The sequence below is a fragment of the Bos javanicus genome, chromosome 16 (genome assembly GCF_032452875.1).
Source record: "Bos javanicus breed banteng chromosome 16, ARS-OSU_banteng_1.0, whole genome shotgun sequence".
In the NCBI taxonomy this organism is placed as follows: domain Eukaryota; kingdom Metazoa; phylum Chordata; class Mammalia; order Artiodactyla; family Bovidae; genus Bos; species Bos javanicus.
Window position 1 is genome coordinate 1,280,440 of NC_083883.1, and position 21,541 is coordinate 1,301,980.

Consider the following 21,541-nt stretch of genomic DNA (forward strand, 5'->3'; position numbering starts at 1 on the left):
AGCATGTGAGATCTTAGCTTCCCAACCAGGGATAAAGCCCGTGCTCCCTGCAGTGGAAGCAAAGAATCTTAACCCCTGGGCCACCAGGGAAATCCCACCATTGTTTTTATTGATGTGACTTTGCCATTTGATTTATTTCTCATTATCATTACTATGATTGATTCGGTTTCTGAGGTCAAAGAGAGACAACAAAAGCATGTTATATATTGAGTCTGACATATTGAGTTAAAAACAATCCAAACTTTATCTCTTTCTTTACTGATTAGGGGGGAAAATGGGCATAGGTAATATTCTACAGGTATGGCAGATAAGAATATATTGTGAAGAATCGCTATTAAGAAATTACAAATCTTAGTGAAATAAACACCTTCCTTGAAAAAACATAGCATTCAATCTTATACAATAAAAATAGAAAATCTAGGTAAAATCTTATCTATTAAAGTAATGGATGTCTGAGTGTGCTCAGTCATGTCTGACTCTTTGTGACCCCATGGATTTTAGCCTGCCAGGCTTCTCTGTCCATGGGATTTTGCTGGCAAGAATACTGGAGTGGGTGGCCATGCCCTTCTCCAAGAGATATCCCTGATAGGAACGAACCCCTGTCTCCTGTGTCTTCTGTCTTGCAGGCAGATTCTTTACCACTGAGTCACTGGGGAAGCCCAAAGTAATGGAATTTGTTTTCAAAAACTTCCTAACAAAGAAATCCTATGCCCTGTTTATTATGTTGGTGAATTTTTCCAAACATTTAAGAAATATTGTCAATCATGCACAAATCTTCCTAGAGAATAGATTGAGAGGATACTTAATAATGCATTATATTCACTGATTTTTAACAATCAATTCAAAAAAAGCTATTATAAGAAATAAATTTATAGATCAATCTTTCTCATGAGGTTATATAATGAATATTCAAGACAGAATATTAACGCACTGGATTTTATTCCAGAAACTGAAAAGTGGTTTAACAGTCATGAATTAATAACCACAAATCAACATATTAAAACAAAAGTGAAAGTGAAGTCGCTCAGTCGTGTCCGACTCTTTGCAACCCCATGGACGGTAGCCTATCAGGCTCCGAGATCCATGGGATTTTCCAGGCAACAGTACTGGAGTGGGCTGCCATTTCCTTCTCCAGGGGATCTTCCCAACCCAGGGATTGAACCCGGGTCTTCTGCATAACAGACAGACGCTTTACCGTCTGAGCCACTAGAGTGATCCTATTAAAACAAAGGGAAGATATACCATTCTTGCCATTTACAGTTCTAGGAAAATAATTTGGTTACATACAAAACTCATTCCACTCTGAATGGATGACTTTTCTCAACTCACATTTAATAAAATTCTTATTAGCTATAGAAACTTTAAGTAATCCTCATATTAACTACTGAAATTACTGTGATTAATTTTAAAATACTTTGGCTGTAATACTATGTGTATATCTAAACTAACATCTTCCCAAGAATGTATAAATCCGAAGGCAATCCCCTAGAGTTTTAATTGAAAAGTTCATGCTTCCTAGATGGCTGTGACAAATATTTCTAGTATCCATGTGTTCAATAGAAATTGACCTCTCCCTGATAAGAGTGCTGTCTTGTAGGTCTTCATAGAACTGTTCAACTTCAGCTTCTTGAGCGTTACTGGTTGGGGCATAGACTTGGATTACTGTGATACTGAATGGCTTGCCTTGGAAACAAACAGAGATCATTCTGTCCTTTTTGAGATTGCATCCAAGTACTGCATTTCGGACTCTTTTGTTGACCATGATGGCTACTCCATTTCTTCTAAGGGATTGCTGCCCACAGTAGTAGATATAATGGTCATCTGAGTTAAATTCACCCATTCCAGTCCATTTTAGTTCGCTGATTCCTAGAATGTCGATGTTCACTCTTGCCATCTCCTGTTTGACCACTTCCAATTTGCCTTGATTCATGGACCTAACATTCCAGGTTCCTATGCAATATTGCTCTTTACAGCATCGGACCTTGCTTCTATCACCAGTCACATCCACAGCTGGGTTTTTTTTGTTTGTTTGTTTGTTTTGTTTTTGTTTTTGCTTAGGCTCCATCCCTTCATTCTTTCTGTAGTTATTTCTCCACTGATCTCCAGTAGCATATTGGGCACCTACCGACCTGGGGAGTTCCTCTTTCAGTACCCTATCATTTTGCCTTTTCATACTGTTCATGGGGTTCTCAAGGCAAGAAAACTGAAGTGGTTTGCCATTCTCTTCTCCAGTGGACCACATTCTGTCAGACCTCTCCACCATGACCCACCCATCTTGGGTGGCCCCACACGGCATGGCTTAGTTTCATTGAGTTAGACAAGGCTGTGGTCCGTGTGGTTAGACTGACTACTTTTCTGTGATTATGGTTTCAGTGTGTCCTCTGATGCCCTCTCACAGCACCTACCATCTTACTTGGGTTTCTTTTACCTTGGACGTGGGGTATCTCTTCACAGCTCTTCCAGCAAAGCACAGCTGCTGCTCCTTACCTTGGACAAGGAGTATGTCCTCACGGCCGCCCCTCCTGACCTTGAACGTTATCCCCTATAATGAACCTTTTTCATTATATGGGACTGGAATGCAAAAGTAGGAAGTCAAGAAACACCTGGGTTAACAGGCAAATTTGGCCTTGGAATATGGAATGAAGCAGTGCAAAAGCCAAAAAGAGTTTTGCCAAGAGAATGCACTGATCATAGCAAACACCCTCTTCCAACAACACAAGAGAAGACTCTACACATGGACATCACCAGATAGTCAACCGAAATCAGATTGATTATATTCTTTTCAGCCAAAGATGGAGAAGCTCTATACAGTCAGCAAAAACAAGACCAGGAGCTGACTGTGGCTCAGACCATGAACTCCTTATTGCCAAATTCAGACTTAAATTGAAGAAAGTAGGGAAAACCACTAGACCATTCATGTATGAACTAAATCAAAGCGCTTATTATTATACAGTGGAAGTGAGAAATAGATTTAAGGGACTAGATCTGATAGATAGTCTGATGAAATATGGATGGAGGTTCGTGACACTGTACAGGAGACAGGGATCAAGACCATCCCCATGCAAAAAAAAAATGCAAAAAAGCAAAATGGCTGTCTGGGGAGACCTTACAAATATCTGTGAAAAGAAGAGAAGTGAAAAGCAAAGGAGAAAAGGAAAGATATAAGCATCTGAATGCAAAGTTCCAAAGAATAGCAAGAAGAGATAAGAAAGCCTTCCTCAGAGATCAATGCAAAGAAATAGAGGAAAACAACAGAATGGGGAAGACTAGAGATCTCTTCAAGAAAATTAGAGATACAAAGGGAAAATTTCATGCAAAGATGGGCTCGATAAAGGACAGAAATGGTATGGACCTAACAGAAGCAGAAGATATTAAGAAGAGGTGGCAAGAATACACAGAACTATACAAAAAAGATCTTCATGACCCAGATAATCACGATGGTATGATCACTCACCTAGAGCCAGACATCCTGGAATGTGAAGTCAAGTGGGCCTTTGTTCATCACTATGAACAAAGCTAGTGGAGGTGATGGAATTTCAGTTGAGCTATTTCAAATCCTGAAGATGATTCTGTGAAAGTGCTGCACTCAATATGCCAGCAAATTTGGAAAACTCAGCAGTGGCCACAGGACTGGAAAAAGGTCAGTTTTCATTCCAATCCCAAAGAAAGGCAATGCCAAAGAATGCTCAAACTGCCGCACAATTGCACTCATCTCACATGCTAGTAAAGTAATGTTCAAAATTCTCCAAGCCAGGCTTCGCAATATGTGAACCGTGAACTTCCAGATGTTAAAGGTGGTTTTAGAAAAGGCAGAGGAACCAGAGATCAAATTGCCAGCATCCGCTGGATCATGGAAAAAGCAAGAGAGTTCCAGAAAAACATCTATTTCTGCTTTATTGACTATGCCAAAGCCTTTGACTGTGTGGATTGCCGGGAGCCAGCACGGGAATTCCCACCCATGACATGGTCATGCGGGAGAGCCCTGACTGGCAAGGCGAGTCAGGGCTCTAGGACCCCCCACAGGATCTGCCTGAGTGTCTACCCCAAAACCAGAATCTGTCTGTTTCACTATTTTACGACTTTCACCAACTCCTCTGACATTAACGGGGGGCTATCCCCGACCACTTTTCTCTGAAGGAAATCAACTTAGAGCTCTATTAATTAGCCTCTTGGGCATAATAGGAGTGTTTCAATCCAAACCCCTCAGATGGCTTTCTAACTTGCCTGACAGGTTTACCCAGACTCCTACAGCTATGCATACGATTGTTTACAGTCTCCCAACCGCACGACAAGCTTAAGATATTCAAATAGTATAGAGCCTCTCGGAGAGTTAGAAATTGTTAGAAAAGAACTAGTAGAAGATTTCATTGTTGAGCCAATGCTTGCTGCCACATCCCCTGTATTGTATCCTTGGAAGTGTATTAATTAATATAGTTGGTATACAGAAAAAATAAGTAGTGGCCTTGGTGTTAACAACTTTAGACCCTTAAGGTAATGAATTCTTTCCTTTGTTGTAAGCCCACTGCGTCTTTGCCCTATAAGAATGCAACTTTATCTAACACCTTCGGAGGATGCCGCCAAACCTTAAAATAATTACTCTTAGAGAAAATAAGTCTTATGTTTGACAAACCTTTATCAGGGTCATAAAATGTTAACAGGCCTTCTGGCCAGAAGATGATGTAAATCACCTAAACCATTTGTATACGATAAGTTTGCAGAAAAGAAAGCCTGGTCTCGATAAGGATCAAAGACTGCTGACTTTGCATGATTTCACACCCCCTATTATCCTCTATGCACAACTTAAGGTATATAAGCTCCCTTTGAAAATAAAGCCACGGGCCTTGCTCAAAGCTTGGTCTCCACGTGTCGTTCTTTCTTGCTTCCTTTTCTCTCCTTTTCTTCTCTGTTCTTCCTTCAGGGTGACTGATCGGAGCGTGGGGGCTCTCTGAGACCACTTACTTGCCTGGGCTTCTAAGACCCACTCGAGAAGGTGCCTAAGGTGGGGGCACCTTTCCACTATTTGAGAGGGCGCCTGCGGCCTCCGTGGTCAGAGCAACCTGATGTCACAGGTTTTATTGGCTTTCCGCATAAACCAGTTAGGTCACCTCTGTCTTCTTCCTTTTATCTATCCTTTAATCACCTATGCCATCCGCCTGAGGGAATCCCTGGATCCAACTGGGGCTAGACCCCGGTAGTGGATCACAAAACTGGAGAATTCTGAAAGAAATGGGAATACCAGGCCACCTGACCTGCCTATTGAGAAACCTGTATGCAGGTCAGGAAGCAACCGTTAGAACTGGACATGGAACAATACACTGGTTCCAAATAGGAAAAGGAGTATGTCAAGGCTGTATATTGTCACTCTGCTTATTTAACTTACATGCAGAGTACAGCATGAGAAACGCTGGGCTGGAAGAAGCACAAGCTGGAATCAAGATTGCTGGGAGAAATATCAATAAGCTCAGATATGCAGATGATGCCACGCTTATGGCAGAAAGTGAAGAGGAACTAAAAAGCCTCTTGATGAAAGTGAAAGAGGAGAGTGAAAAAGTTGGCTTAAAGCTCAACATTCAGAAAACGAAGATCATGGTATCTGGTTCCATCACTTCATGGGAAATAGATGGGGAAACAGTGGAAACAGTGTCAGACTTTATTTTTGGGGGACTCCAAAATCACTGCAGATGGTGATTGTAGCCATAAAATTAAAAGACGCTTACTCCTTGGAAGGAAAGTTATGACCAACCTAGATAGCATATTCAAAAGCAGAGACATTCCTTTGCCAACAAAGGTCCATCTAGTCTAGGCTATGGTTTTTCCAGTGGTCATGTACGGATGTGAGAGTTGGACCGTGAAGAAATCTGAGCGCTGAAGAATTGATGCTTTTGAACTGTTGTATTGGAGAAGACTCTCGAGAGTCCCTTGGACTGCAAGGAGATCCAACCAGTCCATTCTGAAGGAGATCAGCCCTGGGATTTCTTTGGAAGGACTGATGCTAAAGCTGAAACTCCAATACTTTAGCGACCTCATGTGAAGAGTTGACTCATTGGAAAAGACCGTGATGCTGGGAGGGATTGGGGGCAGGAGGAGAAGGGGATGACAGAGGATGAGATGGCTGTATGGCATCACCGACTCCATGGACATGAGTTTGGGTGGATTCCAGGAGTTGGTGATGGACAGGGAGGCCTGGCATGCTGCAATTCATGGGTTTGCAAGGAGTCGGACACAACTGAGTGACTGAACTAAATGGCGGAGAGTTCTGACAATGTGTGTTCCACTGGAAAGGGAATGGAAACCACTTCAGCATTCTTAACCTTGAGAACCCTGTAAACAGTATGGAAAGGAAAAAAGATATGACACTGAAAGATGAATTTCCCAGGTTGGTAGGTGCCCAGTATGCTACTGAAGAGTGAAGAAATAGCTCCAGAAGGAATGAAGAGGCTGAGCCAAAGTGGAAACAACACTCATCTGTGGGTGTGTCTGGTGGTGAAAGTAAAGTCCGATGCTGTAATGAACAATACTGCATAAGAACCTGGAATGTTAGGTCCATGAATCAAGGTAAATTAGAAGTGGTCAAACAGGAGATGGCAAGAGTGAACACTGACATTTTAGTAATCAGTGAACTAAAATGGATAGCAATGGGTAAATTTAATTCAGATGATCATTATATCTATTACTGTGAGCAAGAATCCCTTAGAAGAAATGGAGTAGCCCTCATAGTCAACAAAAGAGTCTGAAATGCAGTACTTGGGTGCACTCTCAAAAATGACAGATCTCCATTTGTTTCCAAGGCAAACCATTCAATATCACAATAATCCAAGGCTATGCTCCAACCCCTAATGCCAAAGAAGCTGAAATTGAATCGTTCTATTATTACCTCCAAGACCTTCTAGAACTAACACACCCAATATATGTCCTTTTCATCATAGGGGACTGGAATGCAAAAGTAGGAAGTCAAGAGATACCTGGATTAACAGGTAAGTTTGGTCTTTGAGTACGAAATGAAGCAGGACAGAGTCTAACAGAGTTTTGCCAAGAGAATGCAGTGGTCATAGCAAACACCCTCTTCCAACAACATAAGAGATGACTCTACACATGGACATCACCAGATGGTCAATACCAAAATCAGATTGATTACATTCTTTGCAGCCAAAGATGGAGAAGCTCTATATAGGCAGCAGAAACAAGATTGGGAGATGACTGTGGCTCAAATCATGAACTCTTTATTGCAAAATTCAGACTTAAACTGAAGAAAGTAGGGGAAATCACAAGGCCATTCAGTCAGTTCAGTCGCTCAGTCGTGTCCAACTCTTTGCAACCCCATGAATCACAGCACGCCAGGCCTCCCTGTCCATCACCAACTCCCGGAGTTCACTCAGACTCACGTTCATCGAATCAGTGATGCCATCCAGCCATCTCACCCTCTGTCATCCCCTTCTCCTTCTGCCCCCAATCCCTCCCAGCATCACGGTCTTTTCCAATGAGTCAACTCTTCGCATGAGGTGGCCAGGGTACTGGAGTTTCAGCTTTAGCATCATTCCTTCCAAAGAAATCCCAAGGCTGATCTCCTTCAGAATGGACTGGTTAGATCTCCTTGCAGTTTAAGGGACTCTCAAGAGTCTTCTCCACACAACAGTTCAAAAGCATCAATTCTTCAGCGCTCAGATTTCTTCACAGTCAACTCTCACATCCATACATGACCACAGGAAAAACCATAGCCTTGACTAGACAGACCTTTGTTGGCAAAGTAATGTCTCTGCTTTTGAACTTGCTATCTAGGTTGGTCAAAACTTTCCTTCCAAGGAGTAAGCGTCTTTTAATTTCATGGCTGCAGTCACCATCTGCAGTGATTTTGGAGCCCCTCAAAAATAGAGCCTGACACTGTTTCCACTGTTTCCCCATCTATTTCCCATGAAGTGATGGGACCGGATGCCATGATCTTCGTTTTCTGAATGTTGAGCTTTAAGCCAACTTTTTCACTCTCCACTTTCACTTTCAGCAAGAGGCTTTTTGGTTTTTCTTCACTTTCTGCCATAAGGGTGGTGTCATCTGCATATCTGAGCTTATTGATATTTCTCCCGGCAATCTTGATTCCAGCTTGTGCTTCTTCCAGCCCAGGTTTTCTCATGATGTACTCTGCATATAAGTTAAATAAGCAGGGTGACAATATACAACCTTGACGTACTCCTTTTCCTATTTGGAACCAGTCTGTTGTTCCATGTCCAGTTCTAACTGTTGCTTCCTGACCTACATGCAGATATTTCAAGAGGCAGATCAGGTGGTCTGGTATTGCCATCTCTTTCAGAATTTTCCACAGTTTGTTGTGATCCACACAGTCAAAGGCTTTGGCATAGTCAATAAAGCAGAAATAGATGTTTTTCTGGAACTCTCTTGCTTTTTCCATGATCCAGCGGACGTTGGCAATTTGATCTCTGGTTCCTCTGCCTTTTCTAAAACCAGCTTGAACATCAGGAAGTTCACGGTTCACATATTGCTGAAGCCTGGCTTGGAGAATTTTGACCATTACTTTACTGGCGTGTGAGATGAGTGCAGTTGTGCAGTAGTTTGAGCATTCTTTGGCATTGCCTTTCTTTGGGATTGGAATGAAAACTGACCTTTTCCAGTCCTGTGGCCACTGCTGAGTTTTCCAAATTTGCTGGCATACTGAGTGCAGCACTTTCACAGCATCATCTTTAAAGATTTGAAATAGCTCAACTGGAATTCCATCACCTCCACTAGCTTTGTTCATAGTGATGCTTTCTAAGGTCCACTTGACTTCACATCCCAGGGTGTCTGGCTCTAGGTCAGTAATCACATCATCATGATTATCTGGGTCGTGAAGATCTTTTTTGTACAGTTCTTCTGTATATTCTTGCCACCTCTTCTTAATATCTTCTACTTCTTTTAGGTCCATACCATTTCTGTCCTTTATCGAGCCCATCTTTGTATGAAATATTCCCTTCATATCTATAATTTTCTTGAAGAGATCCCTAGTCTTTCCCATTCTGTTGTTTTCCTCTATTTCTTTGCATTGATCACTGAGGAAAGCTTTCTTATCTCTTCTTGCTATTCTTTGGAACTCTGCATTCACATGCTTATATCTTTCCTTTTCTCCTTTGCTTTTCACTTCTCTTCTTTTCACAGCTATTTGTAAAGCCTCCCCAGACAGCCATTTTGCTTTTTTGCATTTCTTTTGCATGGGGATGGTCTTGATCCCTGTCTTCTCTACAGTGTCACGAATCTCATTCCATAGTTCATCAGGCACTCTATCTAAATCAAATCTCTTATGATTGATTATACAGTGGAAGTGACAAATCAATTCAAGGGATTAGATCTGATAGACAGATTGCCTAAAGAACTATAAATGGAGGTCTGTAATATAAAGGAGGCAGTGATCAAAATCATCCCCATGAAAACTTCCATAAGACCCAGCAATCCCACTCCTGTGTATATACCCTGAGAAAACCATAATTCAAAGAGATATGCAGCACTATTGACAATAGCCAGGACATTGGAGCAACCTAGATGTACACTGACAGATGAATGGATAAAGAAGGTGTGGTACATATATATAATTGAATATTGCTCAGTCATAGAAAGTAATGAATTTGTATCAGTTCTAATTAGGTGGATGAATCTAGAGTGAAGTGCTATATAGAGTGAAGGAAGTCAGAAAGAGAAAAACAAATATTGTATATTAATGCAAATAAAATGGAATCTAGAAAAATAGTACTGATGAATCTATTTGCAGGGCAGGATTAGAGAGGCAGACATGGAGAACAGACTTGTGAACACAGCACGGGAAGGAGAGGGTGGGGAAAATTGAGAGAGTAGCACTGAATCATTTACATTACCGTGTGCAAAGCAGATCTAATGGGAAGTTGTTGCATAACACAGCTCAGCCCAGTACTCTATGACAACCTAGAGAGGTGGGATGGGGTGGAGAACGGGAGGGAGGTTCAAGAGAGAGGGGACATATGTACCCTTAGGGTTGATCCACCTTGTTGTGTGGCAGAAACCAATACAACATTATAAAGCAATTATCTGCCAATTAAAAAATAAAAATAAAAAAACACCAAAATCTACATTCCTGAGAAAAATCTCCTGCCACAATACAGCTTTTCACCAGATGAACAGACACAAAAGAGGTACTATCTACTACCACCAAACATTTTGAAACATTAATATGTATGCAGATATACTCTTCTTTAGAATTGTATTTACGCCTGTGAAATAAAACACATTTGTTTGCTTCACAGAGCACTTCTGGTGGGGTGGTCTGATTAGTCTTATACTTTAAAAATAAAGACATTGGAGTGTCAGGTTCCTTATGCTCTCCTGCTTTCCCATTCTTAGATATGACTTCTGCACCCTTCCAAGGATGAAAGATGGAGAAGGAAATGGCAACCCATTCCAGTATCCTTGCCTGGAAAATCCCATGGACAGAGGAGCCTAGGGGACTGCAGTCCATGGGGTCACAAAGAGTTGGGCATGACTGAGGGACTAACACAAAGGATGAAAGTAGTGGAAACAAAAGACTGAACACTTGTTGACATCTATCTTCATGTTATTAGCCAAAATCGAGTCATTGTTTCATACTCAGATGGAAAGGAGGCTGAGAAATTGAATATTTCAAATCCTCATAGAAAAGTGAAGTCGCTCAGTTGTGTCCGACTCTTTGCGACCCCATGGACTGTAGACTACCAGGCTTCTCTGTCCATGGGATTTTCCAGGCAAGAATACTGGAGTGGGTTACCACTTCCTTCTCCAGGAGATCTTCCTGACCCTGGCATTGAACCCGGGTCTTCCTCATTGTAGGCAGACGCTTTACCATCTGAGCCACCAGGGAAGTCTCTTCTTATAGTACAGTTAAATTGGTTATGAGATTGAAGTTTTGAATTTGTATATCCTGAGCAAGTCTACACCATCTCATATTATTTTCTGTGAAAGACATCATTATCTTCTGTGTATTAGCTGTCTCTTGCAGTTTTAGTTTATTATCTTGGAGGTCTGTAGATGATAGGTCAAAACTGTTGGGAGGGCCACATTCTTTTTTTTTTTTTTTTTTGCTCTAGTGAGTATTCCATCTTTCTTGTTCAATTAAATTATTAGCAGAATTTTCTTCCTTGAGGTTGTCGAACAGAGGACTGATTCCTTGCTGGCAACTGGTCAAATGCCATGTTCACTTTATAGAGATCAGGACAGTCCTTGCTCTTTGTCCCAACAGACTTTTGAGCCAGCACTGACAAAATGAGCCCTCCTTTTCTCTGTTCCATCTGTGATAACCCATTTTTTGAATATTGCTTTTCTTTGTTTTTAAGGCTTATGTGATCAGATTGGTTCTACCTGAATAATCTCCCCATCTCAATGATTTATGATATTAATCATATCTATAAAGTCCATTTTGTCAACTAATGTAGTGCACTTGTTTCCAGGGATTCTAGTTCATTTCACCTGGAGAGAATATCTATCACAATCTCCCAATGAAATAGCATGACTGGCTTATGTGGTCTTCATTTGATTGAACCATTAACTTCCATAAATTATTCTCTGATACACCATATGATAGTACATCCCAGGATAAATACAGTTAGGTTATAATTGAAACTAAAACTAGAGAATGGAATAATTGTCAAAAGAACTATAGCAGAAGTTCTCAGGGACAGCTACAACAAATCATCTCTTAATGTTGCTGATTTGAGGATGGAATTGGGAAGATGGGCATTCATAATCCTAGTGAGATATGTTCACTTTCCTTGATTATATTAGTCAATGATTTAAAGTTTTCAACACTAAAGGAGGGGATAAAGACATGGGAGGTTAGTCCAGACACACTAATGTAATGCGATTGTACGGACTGTGGGTAATTCTGAAAATAACTTCTAAAACTTTTCTTCACTTTTATATACATATATATTTTCTCTTAAAAATTCAAATTGACAGACTTAGCTGTTAGAATGCAGTTATGTAAAGGATGAAATAATGCAAAGCAAATTATTTTGGATCAAATTTGCTAAGTAGAACATGCAAATATGTGCAAAATAAACCAGTTAAGATGAGTAGGAAGGTACTGTTTTTATCATGCACTTAGGAAGAGAACAAAGTCTATGACTGCTATTCTTTTGGTTTTATGATTGCAGTAATTTCATGTGAGTTTATAGTGGATAAGCAAATATGCTCCCAATATTATTGGTTCTCTGAAAAATCTAGATTTTTTTGCTAGCAGTCTGATGTTGGCACTAGCAATATTCATTTACCCATTCACTCATTCAATCCCTCCTTCAAACATTCAATTTTCAACTGCTTATAGTCATTTTCTGTGCTATAGAATCAAAGAATGCCAACAAATGCAAGTGTGGAGATAGAGATAATTATTTAGATAAATAAACATATTTTCTAGTATATTTAAGCCAAAAAACTTACCAGATTCAATTTTGTTTTCGCTTTTTTAATGTGTAAATTACTATGTAATTCATGAGGCAGGATTATTCCTTAGACATGGAGGATTGACGACTCACTTATCTGGTATTTATCCAAGCCCAGTAAATTGTGGATTAGTTTTCTAAAGTATTCATAAGTGCATCTGAGAATAGAAGTGTCTAACTCCTTAAAGAGGGAAGATAGAAGCTGAAAATGTTTCTCTGTTACCTGTTTAGAAAACAACTAAAACATTTATAATTATAATTATAATTGAACTCATCAGTAATAATTTTCTCAGCACTGTAATCACATCCTTGTTCCGAAGGCTGTATATCATGGGATTGAGCATCGGAGTCACTATGGTGTAGAACAGAGAGAGGAGTCTGTCAGTTCCTGCAGAATGACTGGATTTTGGTCTTGAGTAGGTAATGGCAGCAGATCTGAAGAATAACGCCACAACCAACAGACGAGAAGAACACGTGGAGAAGGCCTTAGCCTGTCCTCTGGCTGTTGGCAACCTCAGAATAGTGGAAATGATTTGGCTATAGGAGGCAAGGTTCAACAAAAAGGGATGGCAGCAAACAACAGAGCTACTGCATAGACCGACAGCTCATGTGCAAAAGTGTCTCCACAGGCCAGCTTCAGAATGGGGGGAATGTCACAGAAGAAGTGGTTAATCTCGTTTGAATGACAGAAATGCAGAGAGAAGATCTGGCACGTTTGCCCTATCTGCACTGGGATTCCACTGACCCAGGAGCCCACAGCCAGCTGGAGGCACATCTTTGGGGTCATGACCAGGGGATAATGCAGAGGGTCACAGACAGCCACACGGCGGTCATAGGCCATCACTGCCAGCAGGAAGCACTCGGTGGCTCCAAGGAAAAGGAAGAAGCACATTTGGGTGGCACGGTCCAGGACAAATATTCTTCTGTCCTGAGTCCAAAGGTTCACCAAAATCCCAGGGAGACACGTAACAGATTTCCAAGGAGGAAAAGTTTGCCAGGAAGAAATACATGGGTTTCTGCAGAGCTGGGTTAAGCATAGTTAGTATTATTATGGGAGAAGACAATGGCACCCCACTCCAGTACTGTTGCCCGGAAAATCCCATGGATGGAGGAGCCTGGTAGGCTGCAGTCAATGGGGTCGCTAAGAGTCAGACACAACTGAGTGACTTCACTTTCACTTTCCACTTTCATGCATTGAAGAAGGAAATGGCAACCCACTCCAGTGTTCTTGCCTGGAGAATCCCATGGACGGAGAAGCCTGGTAGGCTGCAGTCCATGGGGTCGCAGAGTCGGACACGACTGAAGCGACTTGGCAGCAGCAGCAGTATTATTATGAGACTATTTCCAGTTAAGATAATGATGTAAATGATGGAGAACACCCCAAACAGTAACCCTTGGAAGTTTGGAAGGTCAGAAAACCCCAGGAGTACAAATTGTATAACTGTGGATACGTTGTCTTCTGCTTCCATCTCTTCATATTTCATCTGTGGGAATGATTCAATCAAAAGTACTGTTATTTCACTTTCTTTGGTTTTTGTTTCCTTATATATATAAAAGATGGTACACCATTCATTTTTTCCAATTCCATTAGAAAACAAACCTATAATTGCTAGGTGTCTAACAGGTTGTGAATTACATTTTTCATCATTATGAAATCAATTTGTAAGAAAAGTTATCCATTTAATCTTTATTTTCTGCCATGAATTATCACTTTTTCTGAAGATATGTGATTATAATTTGGGTTTCCCTGGTGGCTCAGATGGTAAAGTGTCTGACTGAAATGTGGGAGACCTGGGTTCAATCCCTGGGTTTGGAATGTCCCCTGGAGGAAGAAATGGCAACCCACTCCAGTACTCTTGCCTGGAGAATTCTATGGACAGAGGAGCCTGGTGGGCTACAGTCCATGGGGTCGCAAAGAGTCGAACACGATTGAGCAACTTCACTTCACTTCTTCATCTGAATGCTCAAAAATGCAAAAATTTGAGTTAAATTCATTTACATTAGTGATTTTGCTCTTATAGCCTATGTTTTTCTCTTCACCTCTCAATTCTGTGTTTAATTATTGTCAATTGAAAGTTAATTTGATTGTTTGGTGAAATATATTGTAAGTGACCTAAGATAGTTTTAGGGATGAATATAGTTCATTTTCAAAGTGTTGGTTTTCCTGTGGTATTTCCAAAGTCTTGTTTGGCATTAACATTCTACATATTTCATTTTTTTCTTATAAATAAAATTGATGAGCTGACTATATAATATTATGGGATGTTACTAGTTTTCAAACATGTATATTTCCGTGTAAAGTCCATAAATCAGTAGTGATAAGTTCTATTCAGATTTCTCAGTTGAGAGAAAAGGAATTTTAAGCTGTTCTTTTGGTCCAGGAACACTCAAGATGAAAGAGGCAAGTATATCCAGGTTTATGTTCACAAAAGCAGTTCTGGCTAGAATGTTCACCTCTAATTCACTTACTGCATGAAAGAGACACCACCCACAACTCATCTGTGAGATCTTCCTAAATTACCCACATCCTCAACAATTGTTGTTTTACTGATGATCCCATTCAACTTTTTCATTCTTCCTTTTTTGCATGTGTTTGTGTTAATCATGCATGTGAATGTGATAGGTTGAGATTTCCCACCTTTATTGCATTAACTATATTACTAGCTTCTTTCATTTTTTCTGTAGATCTTTTTGGGCAACGCATAGTACATTTCTTCCACTAAATGTGATTCATTAACTTCTAGAATACATTAAAGATGAATCAATTTGATTGCTTCTTTGGAATTTCCCCCAAGGTATAAGAGCCCGGATAGCTCAGTCTGAGGGTCCAGGGTTCAAGTCCCTGTTTGGGCGGAGGTTATTTCAGGCTTCCCTGATAACTCAGCTGGTAAAAAATCTGCCTGCAATGCAGGAGACCCCTGTTTGGAGATCCCTGGGTTGGAAAGATTCGCTGGAGAAGGTATAGGCTACCCACTCCAGTATTCTTGGGCTTCCCTTGTGGCTCAGCTGGTAAAAAATCCACCCACAATGTGGGGGACCTAGGTTTGATCCCTAGGTTGGGAAGATCCCCTGGAGAAGGGAAAGGCTACCCATTCCAGTATTATGACCTGGAGAATTCCATGGACTGTATAGTCCATGGGGTCACAAAGAGCCAGAAGCAACTGAGAGTTTCACTTCACTTCATTTCCAAAGTATAAACATGGATTCCCACTGAAAATGTAAATCTCTCCTTCCTCTCTTTCCTGTTAGAGATCAAGCATACTTTTTGTGGGGCATGCATGTGTGTATATTTGGAGAAGGAAATGGCAACCCACTCCAGTGTTCTTGCCTGGAGAATCCCAGGGCCCGGGGAGCCTGGTGGGCTGCCGTCTATGGGGTCGCTCAGAGTCAGACACGACTGAAGCGACTTAGCAGCAGCAGCAGCAGCATGTCTGTATATTTAGAAATTATACTCTTTTTACTCATTCTTGCAGAAGTAGTAAATTGCTTCATTTTTTTCAGCATGTTATACATGTATTTTCATATTATGTGTTAACTTATTTGAAAGTCAATAGAAAACAAGTCACTGAAAATAAGATACACAACTAATTACATATTCTAAGGATATTAAGTGAGGACAAAAGTCAAGATTTCTGCTGCAAAAATGTAGACAAACATGGGGTAGAACCAATAGTCCATACAAGAGCAAGAATACTGGGGTGTGTTGCCATTCCCTTCTCCAGAGGATTTTCCCTACCCAGGGGTCAAACCCAGGTCTTCTGCATGGCAGGCAGATTCTTAATCATCCGAGCCATCAGGGAAGCCATATAATATTTATATATGTACCATCTACAATATCTTAAACTACACATTACAGTACTAAAGGTATTCAAACTTTTCCATTATTATACAATTCTGTCAATAAAAATGTGATTGTTAGAAATGCAAAAATGCTATGAATGAGTCTTTTAAACGGTCAGAAGCTAGTGGCTGACAGATGCATTATATATGAGTCTATGCAATCATGCCTCCTTTTTCAATACCTTGTCCCAACACCTTTACCAAATTTTATTCACATACTTAAATCAATGTAGAGTCTAGTACTTGGATACTGATTAAAACTGCTTGTTGAATGAATCATCAATCTTTTTAGCAAGCAGCATGCACCTACATTTCTTGAGCCACCCATTTCCCGAAGAAACTGCCTTCTGCTTTATTCTTATTATTGTATCTGCTGTTTATGTATGTAAAGTTTTCTATCATTTTTTAATCCCCTTTATAAATTATTCCTTGCTGTTCGGGTAGGATAGTGCATTTGAAAAGCATACTGAAACTAAGATGTCAAAGAAAAGCCAGAAAAAGTAAGAAAGCAAAACTTAATATCAAGAATGGAGTGCTCCACATTTATTAAAATATTTTTGTCTCAACTTTTTATTTGTGAAATGAAAATTTTTTATGAATAATAAATAGAATTGTCTGTATAAAACCATTTCTAAAGTAAGAAATATTACAATTATTCAAATTCTGTACAAACTGTATTTATATTCTAAACTCAATCTCAGGTTCAAAGATTTCCTCAAATCTTGTGACATATTTGTTGGTTTCTCTGACTTCTGAAAACTATCAATGCTTCTCTTTATACAACTCAAAGAGAAAATCACTATATAATTCATCTAAATAGAGCCACTTGTGTTTTTGCTCAAATAATTCATGTTTATTGTTCCAGTATTTCCACTGAAATGACAATTTTATTTGATGTAGGGATTATGATATGTAAATCAGCTATATCATAATGCATTTAATACTGTTTAGAGAAAGTTTATGAAATCAATTTGAAATAGGAAATGAAAACCTAAAATTGGTGAATGCAGTTCAGAAGCCTGCTTCCTTTAGGATAAAAAGGAAAACATGCCAATATTACTTTAATATTTTCTCATTCATTTGACATAGAATTTAATTTTTTTTGACATAGAATTTAATTTTAACAAACAAATTATCCCCTTGGTATTGGATGAGAACACATTTTAATAATTCCTTTTACTATCATACAACTTAGTTAAATAATTTTTAAAATGTTTTTGTGATATATCCTGATTTAATACTACATGCAAACTACTTAAATATATGCTTACTATGTAGTAATCACTTAATAAATCTTAATACTTAAGATGACTGATGATAATGATAATGAGGTTTTAATCTTTGATATATTGGCCAAATATATCATAAGACATTTCCTGTGGCTCAGTGGTAAAGAATCTGCCTGGAATGTAAGAGATGAGAGACATGGGTTCGATCTGGGGCAGAAAGATCTCCTGGAGGAGGGCATGGCAACCCACTCCAGTACTCTTGCCTGGAGAATGCCATGGACAGAGGAGCCTGGTGGGCTACAGTGCATAGGTTCCCAGAGAGTCAGAAGACTGAAGCGACTGAGCGCACACATGCATATTACAAAGTACTCTGTAATTTCTCATTTGATAATATAATGATGAGAAAAGAAAAGTAAAAAGATTATCTGAATCAGGGTTTTCTAAATTAATTAACAGTAAGAAGGCAATGGCACCCCACTCCAGTACTCTTGCCTGGAAAATCCCATGGACGGAGGAGCCTTGTAGGCTGCAGTCCATGGGGTCATGAAGAGTCGGACACAACTGAGCGACTTCACTTTCACTTTTCACTTTCATGCATTGGAGAAGGAAATGGCAACCCACTCCAGTGTTCTTGCCTGGAGAATCCCAGGGACGGGGGAGCCTGGTGGGCTGCCGTCTCTGGGGTTGCACAGAGTTGGACACGACTGATGCAACTTAGCAGCAGCAGCAGCAAGAGGAAAGGATCTATTTTTAATTCTTCTGAAACGAATGCCTTTTTTGCTGATGCTAAATGTACATAGATATTTGTAAAGCTAAATTTGCTTTGGAAAAAATGATTCATGCCTATCTGTTTGAATTGAAGCTAAATGCATGCTTACCTTTATAGACAGAGTTAAAAGAAAAAAAGTGAGACCTTTTTTGTTTTGGCAATTAGGCAATTTACATTTATTTGGAACAGATGCTAACCACAGTCTATAATCTATTCCTTGTCATAAAAAATAGTGCTCTTTAAATATAAAATATTCTTTACCCTTGGGATCAGCTTATTCCCCATGTCATTTCTTAATTAAACTAAACCTTTCTGTCCGCCACTGGAGGGGTTTCATACGACAACCAAAATCATATCTGTCCATAGTATTCCTTAAAATTTTCTACCTCTTTTCCTGTATTTTGTGATTATTAATAAATAGAAGTATTGTAAAATCAGAAATTTATGATTACATATTACTGATGCTATAAAATAAAAATAAAGATGTTCTAAAAAAGATTTAAATGAATAATGTCTTGAAGAGAATTGTCTTTGTCATTAAAAATTCAAAAGTAAGAAATCTAGAAGACTTGGGAGAATTAGGTCATGTTCAACATGAATTTTCCATCTCCACATTCACACTAACCAGGTAGACCTCACTGTTTCCTAGACTACAGAAAGGGGAGTGAGGGGAAGGGGAACATACACTTATTCCTTTTCAGGTGTACAAGCTGGAAGCAGGAGCCCGGTGGGCTACAGTCCAAAGTGTCGCAGAGATGACTAAGCATGCACACATGTAAGCAGGAATAAACAGACTTGTATAAAGAATAATAGAAAGAGAGTTAGCACAATACATTTTAGAAATATTTTGTCCATGGATTGAAAGCTATCACTATTGAAGAGCTATATGTTATGTAACTTTTCAAGTATCTGGAGGTCTTCCTCTTACTGATCTACATTTTTACTTAATATAAATATCACATATCACAATCTCTGAGATGCAGCCAAAGCAGTACTTAACCAAAATGTTATAGTACTGAACATTTAGAACATTAAAATAACATATTAAGTCAATAAATTAAATTTTCACCACAATAAATTCTAAAAGTCATAGTGAAATAAATCCAATCAAACAGAAGGAAGAAAAAACAAAAAGAGTAGAAATCACCAAAACTAAAAAAAAAAAAAATAGAGAAAGGCAATCAAGTAAAAAGCAGATACTTCGTAAATTTTATAAAGTAGATATTACTTTTAAAAAATAGACAATGAAAAAAGACATATCACATGTATTAAACACAAAGAATGAGAGTTGGCACATTGAAATCTATAGATATTATTAAAGGATTAATAAAGATGCTTTTACTAACTCTGTATCTATAAAATTGCCAATAAGATGAAATGGACTGATTCCTCAAAACTCACAAACTATCAGGGGATCTTTCCAACCCAGGGATTGAACCTGTATCTTTTAGGTCTTCCATATTGGCAGACGGATTCTTTACCACTAGCGCCACCTGGGAAGCCACAGGATATTTATACCTGTATCTGTATCTGTATCTGTATCTGTATCTAGATATCTAGTCTATGTCAGTACCCACTCCAGTGTTCTTGCCTGGAGAATCCCAGGGATGCGGGAGCCTGGTGGGCTGCCATCTATGGTGTCGCACAGAGTCAGACACGACTGAAGTGACTTAGCAGCAGCAGCAGCAATCTATGTCTATGTCTGTTAATATATATTAATTTTAAAATGTCCAATTGTTAAATTTAATGAGAAACTGCTGCTAACTGGGATTCTCCAGGCAAGAGCACATTGATACGGGAGAGAACTAATTCCCAAGGCTGAAAGAAATCTATTTCTACTTAAAGAGCACTATTTGCTTTGGAGGGAAAAAATGATTTAGAAAGACATTTGCAACACCTAACATTCAAATTATTTAAAGTTGAATATCAATAAAACAACATTTAAAATACTCCATGTCAAAGAAGGAAATAACTTCATTCCAATCCAGGAAGGTAAGCGTGAACTCTTACATCAAAAGTGTTCTTTACATTTTAGATTGATTCTCTTTGTTAATCACATCTTAAATATCAAAGTTTATAAACCTGAATATTTACAGGCTATTAAGATAATATATTAAATTTGACAAGTTAGACTATATGTCAGGCAACATCTTCATTATTCTGTTAGAAAATTAGTGAGATAAATGACTAAAAGAATTTTGAAATGTATTGTTAGTTTTGATGTAACAAGTTATTAAAATAGTTGAGGCAGTTTTGAAGAAAATTCTAAATGTAGAAAAACTTACTGAAGAAGGCAGTAATTGGCTTATTTTTAAACGTTTTAAAAGTGTTTGCATACTACAATCAATGAAATACAGTATTATTTCTGAAGAAACACTACTTTGAAAAGTATTAGTTGCTCAGTTGTGTCCAACTCTTTGTTCTCATGGACTGTAGCCCGCCAGGCTCCTCTGTTCATGGAATTTTCTGACAAGAATATTGGAGTCGTCGGTAGCCATTCCCTTCTCAAGGGCATCTACCTGACCCAGGGGTCAAACCCAGGTCTCCTGCACTGCAGGCAGGCAGACTCTTTACCATCTGAGCCAAAAGGAAAGTCCTCTTGAAAAGGAATCTAACATTTTAGGGCATTAAAAGAAAAATCATTGATGTTATACTTTTCTGATTAAACAAATACTACAAAATCAGACTACAAATATAACTGTCTTTGTCCTCATCCAGAGGGAGTTAGAGCCCTGAGGTCATTAGCTAAGTAAAAGAGAAATTGGTGTATGTCCCTAAGAAAAGAAGCCAACCTAAAGGAAAAACAAACAAACAAACAAAAAGCCTCAATTAAAAGAATCAAGCTTGTTTACTGTTCACTTGGAAGGACTTCTGCAAAAGAAAAGTTTGAGTAGAATTAATTTCAGAGTAGTGACGTGACACTGCCTTTCTCTATCTACAGTGAAGGGATATAAGTATACAATCAAACCACAATACTAATCTCATCTCCAGTATTAGGCGGAGATTGAAAACACTGGTGGTGGTTTAGTCATTGCCCTGTCTGACTCTTGCAATCCCCATGGACTGCAGCCCACCAGGCTCCTCCATCCAAGAGAATTCCCAGGCAAGAATATTGGAGCGAGTTGCCATTTCTTTCTCCAGGGGATCTTCCTGACCCAGAGATTGGACCCATGTCTCCTGCATTACAGGTGGATTCTTTATCGCTGAGCTACCAGGGATTCACTAAGGTGAATATTTTGTTATGAAAATACTGAGAATAATTCATAGGTTGAATTTCCATA

At 39.2% G+C, this 21,541-nt stretch overlaps 1 pseudogene; it reads right to left on the reverse strand.

Annotated features, from left to right (window-relative positions):
- Window positions 1-12,649: 12,649 nt before the first annotated feature.
- LOC133228268 (olfactory receptor 10AG1-like) lies at window positions 12,650-13,924 on the reverse strand (annotated as a pseudogene).
- Window positions 13,925-21,541: the final 7,617 nt, after the last annotated feature.